The 16,557-nt window shown below is 61.3% G+C and overlaps 2 non-coding genes across 2 annotated transcripts; both read left to right on the top strand.

Moving 5' to 3' along the window:
* Positions 1-4,953: 4,953 nt before the first annotated feature.
* On the top strand, positions 4,954-5,072 carry LOC131860566 (5S ribosomal RNA). Its single transcript, XR_009359660.1, has one exon. It is a non-coding gene; the product is annotated as a 5S ribosomal RNA (ribosomal RNA).
* A 7,817-nt stretch (positions 5,073-12,889) lies between these two features.
* On the top strand, positions 12,890-13,008 carry LOC131860505 (5S ribosomal RNA). The gene has a single exon (XR_009359600.1). It is a non-coding gene; the product is annotated as a 5S ribosomal RNA (ribosomal RNA).
* Positions 13,009-16,557: the final 3,549 nt, after the last annotated feature.

Below are 16,557 nucleotides of genomic sequence, written 5' to 3'. Positions count from 1 at the left end.
CCAACATTCGCCTTCCTGCACGTGGCAGGTCATCGGACCCAAATTCCGACCTCGCGAGTATGCCTACATATCGAATCGGTCATCGGACCCAACTTCCGACTTCATCCATACCGTAGGGTCTTTGAGGTTGGCGCGGTGCGCTCAACCCGGGGAGTCGACCCAACGAAGCATACACCTCCCCTATATAAGCTATTTGTCCGATTCCCACACCTGTGTAGCTTGCACCTCCGATCAGGACATCGACCCCAACTTCCGAACTCGACTAAAAAGACCGCACCAGCGCCTTGGTGTGCACCTTGCAACGCACAGTGTCAACATTCGCCTTCCTGCACATGGCAGGTCATCGGACCCAAATTCCGACCTCATGAGCATACCTACTAATCGAATCGGTCATCGGACCCAACTTCCGACTTCATCCATACCGTAGGGTCTTTGAGGTTGGCGCGGTGCGCTCAACCTGGGGAGTCGACCCATCGAAGCATACACCTCCCCTATATAAGCTATTTGTCCGATTCCGACACCTGTGTAGTTTGCACCTCCGCTCAGGACATCGACCCCAACTTCCGAACTCGCCTGCAACGACCGAACCAGCGCCTTGGTGCGCACCAAAAGTGCGCACTTTTGGAGGGCACTTTTCTGCGCTCCAAAGGTGCGCACTTTTGGAGGGCACTTTTTGGAGGGCACTTTTCTGCGCTCCAAAGGTGCGCACTTTTGGAGGGCACTTTTTGGAGGGCACTTTTCTGCGCTCCAAAGGTGCGCACTTTTGGAGGGCACTTTTTGGAGGGCACTTTTCTGCGCTCCAAAGGTGCGCACTTTTGGAGGGCACTTTTTGGAGGGCACTTTTCTGCGCTCCAAAGGTGCGCACTTTTGGAGGGCACTTTTTGGAGGGCACTTTTCTGCGCTCCAAAGGTGCGCACTTTTGGAGGGCACTTTTTGGAGGGCACTTTTCTGCGCTCCAAAGGTGCGCACTTTTGGAGGGCACTTTTTGGAGGGCACTTTTCTGCGCTCCAAAGGTGCGCACTTTTGGAGGGCACTTTTTGGAGGGCACTTTTCTGCGCTCCAAAGGTGCGCACTTTTGGAGGGCACTTTTTGGAGGGCACTTTTCTGCGCTCCAAAGGTGCGCACTTTTGGAGGGCACTTTTTGGAGGGCACTTTTCTGCGCTCCAAAGGTGCGCACTTTTGGAGGGCACTTTTGTGCACTCCAAAGGTGCGCACTTTTGGAGGGCACTTTTCCTGTGCTCCAAAGGTGCACACCTAGGTGAGCACCTTCGACCACACCTTGTAGCACACCAAACTCTGACTTTCGACTTCATCCGCAATGCAGGGTCTTTGAGGTTGGCGCAATGCGCACAACCAGGGGAGTCGACCCATCAAACCCAACACCTCCCCTATATAAGCTATTTGTCTGATTCTCATACATGCGTAGCCTGCAGGAGCAATTAGGACATCGACCCCAACTTTCGGCTTCTAAACGAAAACAAGGTCTTTGAGGTTGGTGTAATGCGAACAACTAGGGGAGTCAACCCATCAAACCCAACACCTCCCCTATATAAGCTATTTGTCTGATTCTCATACATGTGTAGTCTACAGGAGCAATTAGGACATCGACCCCAACTTTTGACTTCTTAACGAAAACAAGGTCTTTGAGGTTGACGTAATGCGCACAACCAGGGGAGTCGACCCATCAAACCCAACACCTCCCCTATATAAGCTATTTGTCCGATTCTCATACATGTGTAGCCTGCAGGAGCCATTAGGACATTGACCCCAACTTTTGACTTCTTAACGAAAACAAGGTCTTTGAGGTTGGCGTAATGCGCACAACCAAGGGAGTTGACCCATCAAACCCAACACCTCCCCTATATAAGCTATTTGTCTGATTCTCATACATGTGTAGCCTGCAACAACGATTAGGACATCCACCCCAACTTCTGAATTCGTCTGCGTTGACCGCACCAAAGGTGCACGCCTTGGTGCTCACCAAAATCCGACTTCCGACTTCTTCTGCTATGCGGGGTCTTTGAGGTTGGCGCAGTGCGCACAACCAGGGGAGTCAACCCACCGAATGCAACACCTCCCCTATATAAGCTATTTGTCTGATTCTCATACATGCGTAGACTGCAGCAATGATTAGGACATCCACCCCAACTTTTGACTTCTTAAACAAGACAGGGTCTTTGAAGTTGGTGCAGTGCACACAACCAGGGGAGTCGACCCATCAAACGCAACACCTCCCCTATATAAAGCTATTTGTCCGATTCTCATACGTGTAGTCTGCAGCAGCGATTAGGACATCGACCCCAACTTCCGAATTCGTTTGCATTGACCGCACCAAAGGTGCACGCCTTGGTGTGCACCCTGGAGTGCACTTTGGTGCTCACCTCGGTGCACACTTTGGTGTGCACCTCGGTGTGCACCAAAGGTGCGCACCTTGGAGCGCACCAAAGGTGTACACTTTGGAGCGCACCACATAGGGTCTTTGAGAGGTTGGCGCAGTGCGCACACCAAGGTGGGTGTTGAGGTGCGTGCCGAGGTGGGTGGGTGCTAGGGTGCGCTCCATGGTGGGTGCCAGGGTGGGTGCGTGCTAGGGTGGATTCCAAAGAGGGTCATAGGGTGGGTGCCAAGGTGGGTTGGTGATATAGTGGGTTCAAAGGTGGGTACTAGGGTGGGTTCCAAGGTGGGTCACAAGTTGGGTGCCAGGATGCGTGGGTGTTAGGTTGGGTGCCAAGGTGGGCTCCTGCGTGGGTGGGTGCTAGGGTGGGTTTCAAGGTGGACGCGAGGGCGGGTGCCAAGGTGGGTAACAAGTTGGGTGTTAGGATGGGTGAGTGCTAGAGTGGGTGCCAAGGTGGGTGGGTGCTAAGGTGGATGCCAAGGTGGTTCACAGGGTGGGTGGGTTCTAGGGTGAGTTCCAAGGTGGGTCACAGGTTCAGTGCTAGGGTGGGTGTCAAGGCGGGTGTCGAGGTGCCTGGGTGCTAGGGTGTGGATGCCAATGTGGGTCATAGGGTGGGTACTAGGGTGGGCTGCAATGTGGGTGCCAAGGTGGGTAACATGCTCGGTGGGTTCTAAATTGGGTGCCAGGGTGGGTGTGCACCCACCTTGCCCGAGGTGGGTGCCAAGGTGCCAGTGTGGGTGGGTGCTAAGGTGGATGCCAAGGTGGGTGAGAAGGTGGGTGATAGGTTGAGTGGTAGGATGGGTGGGTGCCAAGATGGGTCACAGGGTGGGTGCAAGGGTGGGTAGGTGCTAGGGTTGGTGTCAGGGTGGGTGGGTGCTAGGTTGGGTTCCAAGGTGGGTGCGAGGGTGAGTGTCAAGGTGGGTCACAGGTTAGGTGCTAGGATGGGTGAGTGCTAGGGTGCAAAGGTGCCAGGGTGGGTGCTAGGATGGGTCGATGCTAGGGTGAGTGGCAAGGTGGGTCCACAAGTGTCAAGGTGGGTGCCGAGGTGGGTGCCAAGTCGGCGACTGCTATGGTGGATGCCAAGGTGGGTCACGGGGTGGGTGCCAAGTTGCTAGGTTGGGTTCCAAGGTGGGTGCCAACGTGGGTGCTAGGGTGCGTGGGTTAAAGGGTGTGTCACAACGTGGGTGCCAGGATGGGTGCGCACCCACACTGGCCAAGACGGGTGCGGGTGCAAGGTTGGGTTCCAAGCCCGGTCACAGGCTGGGTGCTAGGATGGGTGGGTGCCAAGGTGGGCACCAGGGTGGGTGCACCCACCCTGGCCAAGGTGGGTCACGGGGTGGGTCCTAGGGTGGGTAACGGGGTGGGTACTAAGGTGCGTGCCAAGGTGGGTCATAGGGTGGGTGCCAAGGTGGGCACCAGGGTGGGTGTGCACCAACCCTAGCCAGGGTAGGTCACGGGGTGGTTGTCGGGGTGGGCGTCAAGGAGCCAAGGTGGGTGGCAAGTAGCCAAGTTGCGTGCCAAGGTGGGTGTCGGGGTGGGTGCCAAGGATCCAAGGTGGGTGCCAAGGAACCAAGGTGGGTGTCTGGGTGGGTGCCGAGGTGGGAGCCAGGGTGGGTCCCAAGGTGAGTGCAAAGGTGGGTGCCAGGGTCAAGGTGAGTGCCAATGTGGGTTCCAAGGTGCCAGGGTCAGGGTGAGTGCCAATGTGGGTTCAAAGGTGCTAAGTTGGGTGCGAGGTTGGGTGCGAGGGTGGGTGGGTGCCAAGGTGTGCTAGGTGGAAGCCCGGGTGGGTCGGCATCCCATGGGTGTCGAGTTGGGTGCCTGATGGGTGCTTCTTGTCAAGTTTTAGTCGTCGGGACTCATTTCGAGCCTTAGAGGTCGTTTCTTGTCCGGTTGCCCTGTCTTCGACCTGGGAACCCAATTTTGGTCCTCGGGTCCCATTTTTTTTTGTCTCGCATCCCACTTTTGGCCTGTGGCCTTTTCGGGGTCGATTCTCGTTTTGGGCATCAGAGCATGTTTCTTCTCCTAAAACCCAATATTTGTTTATTAAGTCTCGGAACACATTTTTGTTCTCGTGGACCCATCATGGGTCTTGGAACGCATTTGTGGTCCTTGGGTCCCATTTTGCATCCCGAAACTTGTGTTTTGGTGCTTGATCCCTATTTTGGGTGCCCACCTTGCACCAAGTGCGCACCCGGGGCAAACCGAGCGCCTTGGTGCACCGGGGCAAGATCGAGCGTGCACCCGAGGCGCCCCGAACATGCACCAAGGTGCACTCGGCCCACATGTGAGCGCAGGTCGTTGCGCCCGAGGTGGTGTGTGGGCACCGCGTTGCAGACGGGACACTGCACGCACACGACGCCCCCTCCAGGTGCACGCACGTAGGCCGGGCCGGGTGCACACCCGACGCCCTAGCAAGGTGCGCGCACCCGGGCAGGGCTCACACTTGGCGAACGGGGCGCACTTCGCGAGGGAGGGTGTGCACCTCGACGGGGGTGGGTGGCCGGGGTGGATTCGCACGTGGGTCGCGGTTTGCTAAGTACACACTGCGACAAGCTCATAACGGGTGCGATCATACCAGCATTAGTGCACCGGATCCCATCAGAACTCCGCAGTTAAGCGCGCTTGGGCCGGAGTAGTACTGGGATGGGTGACCTCCCGGGAAGTCCCGGTGTTGCACCCTTTTTTAGTTTTTCGCCGGGCGTCGCAATGCTATTTGAATAAACCTTTTGCCCGTTTGCGTTCTCGTCGGGGCCGGGCCGGGCCGGGGTGCGCTGCCCGCACTACCGCGCGCGCGGGGGGCGACACCGAGCGCGCACCCGAGGCGCCCCGAGCACACAGGCCACGGTGCAACCCGGGCGTTGTGCGCGCACCCCGGTGCGCCCGAGGTGCTGCGCGCGCACCCAGGTGAAATCGGTGTGCACCTCGGCCAGTGCGCGCTCGGTCGAGTCGCGCACGTTGGCCAAGGTGCACGGTGATGTTTCTTACTCTAAGGTTCCGCACCAGACGCCCGGGACAGGTGAGCGAAGCTGGGCGGGGCCGGGTGCGCGGCCGGGGCAGGTGCACGCAGCTGGAGAGAGCTTTGGAGCACACTTCGGAGCGCACCAATGATGCGCTCCATTCAAAAGTTTCCTGAAAAGGCAAAAAAAGTTGAGATTATAGAATTTCCCACTTGAGAGATTGTAAAAAAAAAAAATTTAAAATGAAGGAAACGCGGGTGCCAAGGTGTGCGCAGCCCAGCCAAGGTGTGCGCACCAAGGCGCCCACCCTGGCGAAGGTGCACGCAAGGTGCGCACCCGAGGCAAACCGGACAATTAACCCAACTTTCGACTTCGCGCGCACCTTGGAGCGCACTTCGGAGCGCTCCTTGGTGCGCACCAATCTTGGGCACCTCGGAGTGCACCATGGCGCCCACCAAGGTGCGCACCCGGGGCAAACCGAGCTCCGACTTCGTGCGCACCTTGGAGCGCACGAAAGGTGCGCACCATGGCGCCCACCAAGGTGCGCAGCCCAGCCAAGGCGTGCGCATCAAGGTGCGCACCCTGGCGAAGGTGCGCACCCGGGGCAAACCGAGCTCCGACTTCGTGCGCACCTTGGAGCGCACAAAAGGTGCGCAACCCAGCCAAGGTGTGCGCACCCCGGTCAAACCGAGCTCCGAATCGTGCGCACCAGAGGTGCACGCCATCGTGCGCACCTTGGAGCACACTTCGGAGCCCTCCTTGGTGCGCGCCGATGTTGCGCACCTCGGAGCGCACCCGGGGAAAACAATGCAATTAACCCGACTTTCGACTTCGTGGGCACCTCGGAGCGCTCTCGGGTTCGCACCTCGGAGCACACCGAGGTGCGCACCTTTGATGCGCTGCCTTCACCAATTTCCAGAAAAGGCAAGAAAACATTGAGAAGGTGTGCGCACCGAGGTGCCCACCCTGGCGAAGGTGCACGCGAGGTGCGCACCCGGGGCAAACCGGGCTCCGACTTCGTGCACGCCGCACCTTGGAGCACACTTCGGAGCGCTCCTTGGTGCGCACCAGGGCGCGCAACCCAGCCGAGGTGCCCACCCCGGCGAAGGTGCACGCGAGGTGCGCACCCGGGGCAAACCGGGCTCCGACTTCGTGCACGCCATGGTGCCCACCGCGGCGAAGGTGCACGCGAGGTGCGCACCCGGGGCAAACCGGGCTCCGACTTCGTGCACGCCGCACCTTGGAGCACACTTCGGAGCGCTCCTTGGTGCGCACCATGGTGCCCACCAGGGCGCGCAACCCCGCCGAAGGTGCACGCGAGGTGCGCACCCGGGGCAAACCGGGCTCCGACTTCGTGCACGCCGCACCTTGGAGCACACTTCGGAGCGCTCCTTGGTGCGCACCATGGTGCCCACCAGGGCGCGCAACCCCGCCGAAGGTGCACGCGAGGTGCGCACCCGGGGCAAACCGGGCTCCGACTTCGTGCACGCCATGGTGCGCACCGCGGCGAAGGTGCGCACCCGGGGCAAACCGGGCTCCGACTTCGTGCACGCCGCACCTTGGAGCACACTTCGGAGCGCTCCTTGGTGCGCACCAGGGCGCGCAACCCAGCCGAGGTGCCCACCCCGGCGAAGGTGCACGCGAGGTGCGTACCCGGGGCAAACCGGGCTCCGACTTCGTGCACGCCGCACCTTGGAGCACACTTCGGAGCGCTCCTTGGTGCGCACCATGGTGCCCACCAGGCCGCGCAACCCAGCCAAGGTGTGCGCACCAAGGTGCACGCGAGGTGCGCACCCGGGGCAAACCGGGGTCCGACTTCGTGCACGCCGCACCTTGGAGCACACATCGGGGCGCTCCCGGGTTCGCACCGGCGTTGCGCACCGTGGTGGGCACCTCGGAGCACACCAAGGTGGGCAGCGAGGTGCGCACCTTTGATGCGATGCCTTCACTAATTTCCATAAAAGGCAAAAAAAAAACGAGATTTTAAAATTTCCGTTTTGAAAGATAGTGAGAAAAAGGGAATGCTGGTGCCATCTTGAGCCCGCCCTGGTGCGCAGCCCAGCCAAGGTGTGCGCACCAAGGTGCCCACCCTGGCGAAGGTGCGCGCCCGGGCAATTAATCCAACTTCCAACTTCGCGCGCGCCAGGGTGGGAGCGCACCCAACAACCGGGCCTGGGAAGAGCCAATGCGAGAAACCCCACCAAACGCTCTGACAAAAAAAGAGGGGGCGCTCCAGTAACCCCGCTTCGGAGCGCACCCTGGGCAAACCCAGCCAAGGTGCCCACCCCGGCCAAGGTGCAGGCGAGGTGCGCACCCGGGGCAAACCGGGCTCCGACAACGTGCACGCCGCACCTTGGAGCACACTTCGTAGCGCTCCCGGGTGCGCACCTCAGAGCACACCAAGGTGGGCAGCGAGGTGCGCACCTTTGATGCGCTGCCTTCACTAATTTCCAGAAAAGGCAAAAAAAAAAGGAGATTTTAAATTTCCGTTTTGAAAGATAGTGAAAAAAACGGAACGCGCGTGCCATCTTGAGCCCGCCCTGGTGCGCAGCCCAGGTAAGGTGCCCACCCTGGCAAAGGTGCGCACCCGGGCAATTAACCCTACTTCCGACTTCGTGCGCGCCAGGGTGGCAACCGGGCCTCGGAAGAGCCAATGCGAGAAACCCCACCAAACGCTCCGACAAAAAAAGAGGCGGCGCTCCAATAACCCCGCTTCGGAGCGCAGCCGGGGCAAACCCAGCCAAGGTGCCCACCCCGACGAAGGTGCACGCGAGGTGCGCACCCGGGGCAAACCGGGCTCCGACAACGTGCACGCAGCACCTTGGAGCACACTTCGAAGCACTCCCGGGTGCCCACCGGCGTTGCGCACCGTGGTGGGCAGCGAGGTGCGCACCTTTGATGCGCTGCCTTCACTAATTTCCAGAAAAAGGCAAAAAAAAATGAGATTTTAAAATTTCCGTTTTGAAAGATAGTGAAAAAAAAGGAACGCGGGTGCCATCTTGAGCCCGCCCTGGTGCGCAGCCCAGGCAAGGCATGCGCACCAAGGTGCCCACCCGAGGTGCACACCCGGGGCAAACCGGGCTCCGACTTCGTGCAGGCCGCACCTTGGAGCACACTTCGGAGCGCTCCTTGGTGCGCACCATGGTGCCCACCAGGGCGCGCAACCCAGCCAAGGTCTGCACACCAAGGTGCCCACCCCGGCGAAGGTGCACGCGAGGTGCGCACCCGGGGCAAACCGGGCTCCGACTTCGTGCACGCCATGGTGCCCACCGCGGCGAAGGTGCACGCGAGGTGCGCACCCGGGGCAAACCGGGCTCCGACTTCGTGCACGCCGCACCTTGGAGCACACTTCGGAGCGCTCCTTGGTGCGCACCATGGTGCCCACCAGGGCGCGCAACCCAGCCAAGGTGTGCGCACCAAGGTGCACGCGAGGTGCGCACCCGGGGCAAACCGGGGTCCGACTTCGTGCACGCCGCACCTTGGAGCACACATCGGAGCGCTCCCAGGTTCGCACCAGCGTTGCGCACCTTTGATGCGCTGCCTTCACTAATTTCAAGAAAAGGCAAAAAAAAACGAGATTTTAAAATTTCCGTTCTGAAAGATAGTGAAAAAAACGGAACGCGGGTGCCATCTTGAGCCCTTCCTGGTGCGCAGCCCAGGCAAGTTGTGCGCACCAAGGTGCCCACCCTGGCGGAGGTGCGCGCCCGGGGCAATCCGGGCTCCGACTTCGTGCACTGCATGGTGCCCACCAAGGCGCGCAACCCAGCCAAGGTGCCCACCGCAGCGAAGGTGCACGCGAGGTGCGCACCCGAGGTGCACACCCGGGGCAAACCGGGCTCCGACTTCGTGCACGCCGCACCTTGGAGCACACTTCAGAGCGCTCCTTGGTGCGCACCAGGGCGCGCAACCCAGCCGAGGTGCCCACCCCGGCGAAGGTGCACGCGAGGTGCGCACCCGGGGCAAACCGGGCTCCGACTTCGTGCACGCCATGGTGCCCACCGCGGCGAAGGTGCGCACCCGGGGCAAACCGGGCTCCGACTTCGTGCACGCCGCACCTTGGAGCACACTTCGGAGCGCTCCTTGGTGCGCACCATGGTGCCCACCAGGCCGCGCAACCCAGCCAAGGTGTGCGCACCAAGGTGCACGCGAGGTGCGCACCCGGGGCAAACCGGGGTCCGACTTCGTGCACGCCGCACCTTGGAGCACACATCGGGGCGCTCCCGGGTTCGCACCGGCGTTGCGCACCGTGGTGGGCACCTCGGAGCACACCAAGGTGGGCAGCGAGGTGCGCACCTTTGATGCGATGCCTTCACTAATTTCCATAAAAGGCAAAAAAAAAACGAGATTTTAAAATTTCCGTTTTGAAAGATAGTGAGAAAAAGGGAATGCTGGTGCCATCTTGAGCCCGCCCTGGTGCGCAGCCCAGCCAAGGTTTGCGCACCAAGGTGCCCACCCTGGCGAAGGTGTGCGCCCGGGCAATTAACCCAACTTCCAACTTCGCGCGCGCCAGGGTGGGAGCGCACCCAACAACCGGGCCTGGGAAGAGCCAATGCGAGAAACCCCACCAAACTCTCTGACAAAAAAAGAGGGGGCGCTCCAGTAACCCCGCTTCGGAGCGCACCCTGGGCAAACCCAGCCAAGGTGCCCACCCCGGCCAAGGTGCAGGCGAGGTGCGCACCCGGGGCAAACCGGGCTCCGACAACGTGCACGCCGCACCTTGGAGCACACTTCGTAGCGCTCCCGGGTGCGCACCTCAGAGCACACCAAGGTGGGCAGCGAGGTGCGCACCTTTGATGCGCTGCCTTCACTAATTTCCAGAAAAGGCAAAAAAAAAAGGAGATTTTAAAATTTCCGTTTTGAAAGATAGTGAAAAAAACGGAACGCGCGTGCCATCTTGAGCCCGCCCTGGTGCGCAGCCCAGGTAAGGTGCCACCCTGGCAAAGGTGCGCACCCGGGCAATTAACCCTACTTCCGACTTCGTGCGCGCCAGGGTGGCAACCGGGCCTCGGAAGAGCCAATGCGAGAAACCCCACCAAACGCTCCGACAAAAAAAGAGGCGGCGCTCCAATAACCCCGCTTCGGAGCGCAGCCGGGGCAAACCAAGCCAAGGTGCCCACCCCGACGAAGGTGCACGCGAGGTGCGCACCCGGGGCAAACCGGGCTCCGACAACGTGCACGCAGCACCTTGGAGCACACTTCGAAGCACTCCCGGGTGCCCACCGGCGTTGCGCACCGTGGTGGGCAGCGAGGTGCGCACCTTTGATGCGCTGCCTTCACTAATTTCCAGAAAAAGGCAAAAAAAAATGAGATTTTAAAATTTCCGTTTTGAAAGATAGTGAAAAAAAAGGAACGCGGGTGCCATCTTGAGCCCGCCCTGGTGCGCAGCCCAGGCAAGGCATGCGCACCAAGGTGCCCACCCGAGGTGCACACCCGGGGCAAACCGGGCTCCGACTTCGTGCAGGCCGCACCTTGGAGCACACTTCGGAGCGCTCCTTGGTGCGCACCATGGTGCCCACCAGGGCGCACCCGAGGCAAACCGGGCTCCGACTTCGTGCACGCCGCACCTTGGAGCACACATCGGAGCGCTCCCAGGTTCGCACCAGCGTTGCGCACCTTTGATGCGCTGCCTTCACTAATTTCCAGAAAAGGCAAAAAAAAACGATATTTTAAAATTTCCGTTCTGAAAGATAGTGAAAAAAACGGAACGCGGGTGCCATCTTGAGCCCTTCCTGATGCGCAGCCCAGGCAAGTTGTGCGCACCAAGGTGCCCACCCTGGCGGAGGTGCGCGCCCGGGGCAAACCGGGCTCCGACTTCGTGCACTGCATGGTGCCCACCAAGGCGCGCAACCCAGCCAAGGTGCCCACCGCAGCGAAGGTGCACGCGAGGTGCGCACCCGAGGTGCACACCCGGGGCAAACCGGGCTCCGACTTCGTGCACGCCGCACCTTGGAGCACACTTCAGAGCGCTCCTTGGTACGCACCAGGGCGCGCAACCCAGCCAAGGTGCTCACCCCGGCGAAGGTGCACGCGAGGTGCGCACCCGGGGCAAACCGGGCTCGGACTTCGTGCACGCCGCACCTTGGAGCACACATCGGAGCGCTCCCGGGTTCGCACCAGCATTGCGCACCTTTGATGCGCTGCCTTCACTAATTTCCAGAAAAGGCAAAAAAAAGAAAAAAATGAGATTTTAAAATTTCCGTTTTGAAAGATAGTGAAAAAAACGGAACGCGGGTGCCATCTTGAGCCCGCCCTGGTGTGCAGCCCAGGCAAGTTGTGCGCACCAAGGCACCCACCCTGGCCAAGGTGGGTCACGGGGTGGGTCCTAGGGTGGGTAACGGGGTGGGTACTAAGGTGCGTGCCAAGGTGGGTCATAGGGTGGGTGCCAAGGTGGGCACCAGGGTGGGTGTGCACCAACCCTAGCCAGGGTAGGTCACGGGGTGGTTGTCGGGGTGGGCGTCAAGGAGCCAAGGTGGGTGGCAAGTAGCCAAGTTGCGTGCCAAGGTGGGTGTCGGGGTGGGTGCCAAGGATCCAAGGTGGGTGCCAAGGAACCAAGGTGGGTGTCTGGGTGGGTGCCGAGGTGGGAGCCAGGGTGGGTCCCAAGGTGAGTGCAAAGGTGGGTGCCAGGGTCAAGGTGAGTGCCAATGTGGGTTCCAAGGTGCCAGGGTCAGGGTGAGTGCCAATGTGGGTTCAAAGGTGCTAAGTTGGGTGCGAGGTTGGGTGCGAGGGTGGGTGGGTGCCAAGGTGTGCTAGGTGGAAGCCCGGGTGGGTCGGCATCCCATGGGTGTCGAGTTGGGTGCCTGATGGGTGCTTCTTGTCAAGTTTTAGTCGTCGGGACTCATTTCGAGCCTTAGAGGTCGTTTCTTGTCCGGTTGCCCTGTCTTCGACCTGGGAACCCAATTTTGGTCCTCGGGTCCCATTTTTTTTTGTCTCGCATCCCACTTTTGGCCTGTGGCCTTTTCGGGGTCGATTCTCGTTTTGGGCATCAGAGCATGTTTCTTCTCCTAAAACCCAATATTTGTTTATTAAGTCTCGGAACACATTTTTGTTCTCGTGGACCCATCATGGGTCTTGGAACGCATTTGTGGTCCTTGGGTCCCATTTTGCATCCCGAAACTTGTGTTTTGGTGCTTGATCCCTATTTTGGGTGCCCACCTTGCACCAAGTGCGCACCCGGGGCAAACCGAGCGCCTTGGTGCACCGGGGCAAGATCGAGCGTGCACCCGAGGCGCCCCGAACATGCACCAAGGTGCACTCGGCCCACATGTGAGCGCAGGTCGTTGCGCCCGAGGTGGTGTGTGGGCACCGCGTTGCAGACGGGACACTGCACGCACACGACGCCCCCTACAGGTGCACGCACGTAGGCCGGGCCGGGTGCACACCCGACGCCCTAGCAAGGTGCGCGCACCCGGGCAGGGCTCACACTTGGCGAACGGGGCGCACTTCGCGAGGGAGGGTGTGCACCTCGACGGGGGTGGGTGGCCGGGGTGGATTCGCACGTGGGTCGCGGTTTGCTAAGTACACACTGCGACAAGCTCATAACGGGTGCGATCATACCAGCGTTAGTGCACCGGATCCCATCAGAACTCCGCAGTTAAGCGCGCTTGGGCCGGAGTAGTACTGGGATGGGTGACCTCCCGGGAAGTCCCGGTGTTGCACCCTTTTTTAGTTTTTCGCCGGGCATCGCAATGCTATTTGAATAAACCTTTTGCCCGTTTGCGTTCTCGTCGGGGCCGGGCCGGGCCGGGGTGCGCTGCCCGCACTACCGCGCGCGCGGGGGCGACACCGAGCGCGCACCCGAGGCGCCCCGAGCACACAGGCCACGGTGCAACCCGGGCGTTGTGCGCGCACCCCGGTGCGCCCGAGGTGCTGCGCGCGCACCCAGGTGAAATCGGTGTGCACCTCGGCCAGTGCGCGCTCGGTCGAGTCGCGCACGTTGGCCAAGGTGCACGGTGATGTTTCTTACTCTAAGGTTCCGCACCAGACGCCCGGGACAGGTGAGCGAAGCTGGGCGGGGCCGGGTGCGCGGCCGGGGCAGGTGCACGCAGCTGGAGAGAGCTTTGGAGCACACTTCGGAGCGCACCAATGATGCGCTCCATTCAAAAGTTTCCTGAAAAGGCAAAAAAAGTTGAGATTATAGAATTTCCCACTTGAGAGATTGTAAAAAAAAAAAATTTAAAATGAAGGAAACGCGGGTGCCAAGGTGTGCGCAGCCCAGCCAAGGTGTGCGCACCAAGGCGCCCACCCTGGCGAAGGTGCACGCAAGGTGCGCACCCGAGGCAAACCGGACAATTAACCCAACTTTCGACTTCGCGCGCACCTTGGAGCGCACTTCGGAGCGCTCCTTGGTGCGCACCAATCTTGGGCACCTCGGAGTGCACCATGGCGCCCACCAAGGTGCGCACCCGGGGCAAACCGAGCTCCGACTTCGTGCGCACCTTGGAGCGCACGAAAGGTGCGCACCATGGCGCCCACCAAGGTGCGCAGCCCAGCCAAGGCGTGCGCATCAAGGTGCGCACCCTGGCGAAGGTGCGCACCCGGGGCAAACCGAGCTCCGACTTCGTGCGCACCTTGGAGCGCACAAAAGGTGCGCAACCCAGCCAAGGTGTGCGCACCCCGGTCAAACCGAGCTCCGAATCGTGCGCACCAGAGGTGCACGCCATCGTGCGCACCTTGGAGCACACTTCGGAGCCCTCCTTGGTGCGCGCCGATGTTGCGCACCTCGGAGCGCACCCGGGGAAAACAATGCAATTAACCCGACTTTCGACTTCGTGGGCACCTCGGAGCGCTCTCGGGTTCGCACCTCGGAGCACACCGAGGTGCGCACCTTTGATGCGCTGCCTTCACCAATTTCCAGAAAAGGCAAGAAAACATTGAGAAGGTGTGCGCACCGAGGTGCCCACCCTGGCGAAGGTGCACGCGAGGTGCGCACCCGGGGCAAACCGGGCTCCGACTTCGTGCACGCCGCACCTTGGAGCACACTTCGGAGCGCTCCTTGGTGCGCACCAGGGCGCGCAACCCAGCCGAGGTGCCCACCCCGGCGAAGGTGCACGCGAGGTGCGCACCCGGGGCAAACCGGGCTCCGACTTCGTGCACGCCATGGTGCCCACCGCGGCGAAGGTGCACGCGAGGTGCGCACCCGGGGCAAACCGGGCTCCGACTTCGTGCACGCCGCACCTTGGAGCACACTTCGGAGCGCTCCTTGGTGCGCACCATGGTGCCCACCAGGGCGCGCAACCCCGCCGAAGGTGCACGCGAGGTGCGCACCCGGGGCAAACCGGGCTCCGACTTCGTGCACGCCGCACCTTGGAGCACACTTCGGAGCGCTCCTTGGTGCGCACCATGGTGCCCACCAGGGCGCGCAACCCCGCCGAAGGTGCACGCGAGGTGCGCACCCGGGGCAAACCGGGCTCCGACTTCGTGCACGCCGCACCTTGGAGCACACTTCGGAGCGCTCCTTGGTGCGCACCAGGGCGCGCAACCCAGCCGAGGTGCCCACCCCGGCGAAGGTGCGTACCCGGGGCAAACCGGGCTCCGACTTCGTGCACGCCGCACCTTGGAGCACACTTCGGAGCGCTCCTTGGTGCGCACCATGGTGCCCACCAGGCCGCGCAACCCAGCCAAGGTGTGCGCACCAAGGTGCACGCGAGGTGCGCACCCGGGGCAAACCGGGGTCCGACTTCGTGCACGCCGCACCTTGGAGCACACATCGGGGCGCTCCCGGGTTCGCACCGGCGTTGCGCACCGTGGTGGGCACCTCGGAGCACACCAAGGTGGGCAGCGAGGTGCGCACCTTTGATGCGATGCCTTCACTAATTTCCATAAAAGGCAAAAAAAAAACGAGATTTTAAAATTTCCGTTTTGAAAGATAGTGAGAAAAAGGGAATGCTGGTGCCATCTTGAGCCCGCCCTGGTGCGCAGCCCAGCCAAGGTGTGCGCACCAAGGTGCCCACCCTGGCGAAGGTGCGCGCCCGGGCAATTAACCCAACTTCCAACTTCGCGCGCGCCAGGGTGGGAGCGCACCCAACAACCGGGCCTGGGAAGAGCCAATGCGAGAAACCCCACCAAACGCTCTGACAAAAAAAGAGGGGGCGCTCCAGTAACCCCGCTTCGGAGCGCACCCTGGGCAAACCCAGCCAAGGTGCCCACCCCGGCCAAGGTGCAGGCGAGGTGCGCACCCGGGGCAAACCGGGCTCCGACAACGTGCACGCCGCACCTTGGAGCACACTTCGTAGCGCTCCCGGGTGCGCACCTCAGAGCACACCAAGGTGGGCAGCGAGGTGCGCACCTTTGATGCGCTGCCTTCACTAATTTCCAGAAAAGGCAAAAAAAAAAGGAGATTTTAAAATTTCCGTTTTGAAAGATAGTGAAAAAAACGGAACGCGCGTGCCATCTTGAGCCCGCCCTGGTGCGCAGCCCAGGTAAGGTGCCCACCCTGGCAAAGGTGCGCACCCGGGCAATTAACCCTACTTCCGACTTCGTGCGCGCCAGGGTGGCAACCGGGCCTCGGAAGAGCCAATGCGAGAAACCCCACCAAACGCTCCGACAAAAAAAGAGGCGGCGCTCCAATAACCCCGCTTCGGAGCGCAGCCGGGGCAAACCCAGCCAAGGTGCCCACCCCGACGAAGGTGCACGCGAGGTGCGCACCCGGGGCAAACCGGGCTCCGACAACGTGCACGCAGCACCTTGGAGCACACTTCGAAGCACTCCCGGGTGCCCACCGGCGTTGCGCACCGTGGTGGGCAGCGAGGTGCGCACCTTTGATGCGCTGCCTTCACTAATTTCCAGAAAAAGGCAAAAAAAAATGAGATTTTAAAATTTCCGTTTTGAAAGATAGTGAAAAAAAAGGAACGCGGGTGCCATCTTGAGCCCGCCCTGGTGCGCAGCCCAGGCAAGGCATGCGCACCAAGGTGCCCACCCGAGGTGCACACCCGGGGCAAACCGGGCTCCGACTTCGTGCAGGCCGCACCTTGGAGCACACTTCGGAGCGCTCCTTGGTGCGCACCATGGTGCCCACCAGGGCGCGCAACCCAGCCAAGGTCTGCACACCAAGGTGCCCACCCCGGCGAAGGTGCACGCGAGGTGCGCACCCGGGGCAAACCGGGCTCCGACTTCGTGCACGCCATGGTGCCCACCGCGGCGAAGGTGCACGCGAGGTGCGCACCCGGGGCAAACCGGGCTCCGACTTCGTGCACGCCGCACCTTGGAGCA

The sequence above is a fragment of the Cryptomeria japonica genome, unplaced genomic scaffold, assembly GCF_030272615.1.
Source record: "Cryptomeria japonica unplaced genomic scaffold, Sugi_1.0 HiC_scaffold_15, whole genome shotgun sequence".
In the NCBI taxonomy this organism is placed as follows: Eukaryota; Viridiplantae; Streptophyta; class Pinopsida; order Cupressales; family Cupressaceae; genus Cryptomeria; species Cryptomeria japonica.
Note: the sequence above shows the minus strand (reverse complement) of the source record. Positions and strands in the feature narration are given on the sequence as shown.